Source organism: Limulus polyphemus, unplaced genomic scaffold (assembly GCF_000517525.1).
Source record: "Limulus polyphemus unplaced genomic scaffold, Limulus_polyphemus-2.1.2 Scaffold173, whole genome shotgun sequence".
Classification (NCBI taxonomy): Eukaryota; Metazoa; Arthropoda; class Merostomata; order Xiphosura; family Limulidae; genus Limulus; species Limulus polyphemus.
Window position 1 is genome coordinate 464951 of NW_013665783.1, and position 1735 is coordinate 466685.

Below are 1735 nucleotides of genomic sequence, written 5' to 3' on the forward strand. Positions count from 1 at the left end.
TTGACCGTCACATTATAACACCCCCACGGCTGAAAGGACGAGCATGTTTATGTTTGGTGTGACGAGGATTCGAACCCGCGACCCTGAGATTACGAGTCGAGCGCCCTAACCACCTGGCCATGCCGGGCTTTAAACATTTTTACCATAAGTAATTTTATTGTTAGTCAAACCAGAGCAACAATAGCATCACATTGTTGCAACTTAGGTATTGTGGAATACTTTTATAATCAAATGTATGTCTCGTATATAATTAAAGAAAAGATAACAAGTGATATAAGAAATATCAGTGTATAAGCTGCCTAGCCGGATTTATTGAATAAACTGTAAAAATGTGCTATTTTAATGTGCTATGTAATGAAAGTTGGTATGTAGTCATAAGAAAAACAGTGAAACACATCACTATATGAAATCAATTCAAATATTTTAAAACGAGACTAGAAGATAGTCAAGAGATTGAATTGGATTGTTTGAAGCCTAGAAACTCGGCAAAACTGACTTCTGAAAATAGCACTTTGTACATGTTCAAATATTGAAACCTGTTCTTTGGGTCTGAAGTCAATTTTTATTACGTCCTGTTTGATTTCACGGTGAAGCCGTAAAAGCAAAGTGTTCAGAATTGAATGAATTTTCTTAGGTTCAAGTACCTCGTGCTAAGCTTTATGTCATAATATCTTTCTTTAAGTCTTCTTTCCGTTCTGCTAAAAAAAGTAATGGAGCGTTCGCTAAAAATTTACAATTTGATTCACGAGTTAGCGAGAACGACGTTTCACGCAGATGGCTTACGTTTCAAATACTTAAGCATAACGAAAATATTTGTATTAGAAATCAGTCGACAGAATTTAAGCCTCCACAAGACGAAAAATGTAAGAATTTAATTTAATGAAGATAAAAATGCAAATGTTTTCAATTCACTTAAAAATATGGAGCTTATATTCAAATATTTTTTTTTATTTCAGTTTCCAGGGTGGAGGGCGAATACCTGAACATCAGCCAGGTTACCAGGGAAGAGATGGGTGCCTATTTATGTATAGCTTCAAATGGTATTCCTCCTTCTGTGAGCAAGAGGATTATGCTAGAGGTGAACTGTAAGCAACCTTTGGTTTGATTACTTTCAACTAAACTTGGAGAACAATGGAATCGATGTTTAAATTTTAAATTTGGATATGATTTTTTTTGCAAACCATAGCTTAGACAACATTATTGTTTAATTTATTTCGTGCTTTTATTTCTTTTCTGTTTGGAACTATAAACTTCCCACTGTGAAATGTAATATATATATATATCTTTTGGCAATTCATTGCTTAGCGTTTTCCGCTCTAATGTTATTGCTATGTGGAATTTTTCAGCGCCTGTATTAGCTCCCTTTTCCTAATTATGTTTTTTCGTTTGAAAGGATTAGAATGTATGGTGATTAGCAAGGACGACACTACAACAAGTTTTAATTCGTTTAATTATTTTTATCCTTACGTGATAAGTGTGAAACTAATTTGTCAGTAACGGAGTGAAACTCTTAAGCAACATAAGTCTGTAAGTTTAGTAGAAAGATATCTAAGTTGTAATTTTTAGGAAAGTATATATGATCAGGAATACAGAGATAGAAATAATTTACGACAATAAGTATTAACAAGTAGTAATAATAAAAATAATAAGTAATAATAAAATAATAATAAATAACAATAAATAATAATAATCAACAAAAAATAACGGACCATAATAAAATTGACAATAAAATAAT

At 31.9% G+C, this 1735-nt stretch overlaps 1 pseudogene; it reads left to right on the forward strand.

The window, feature by feature from the left end:
- LOC106478020 overlaps positions 1-1735 on the forward strand; it is an 83803-nt pseudogene that overhangs the window by 65868 nt on the left and 16200 nt on the right.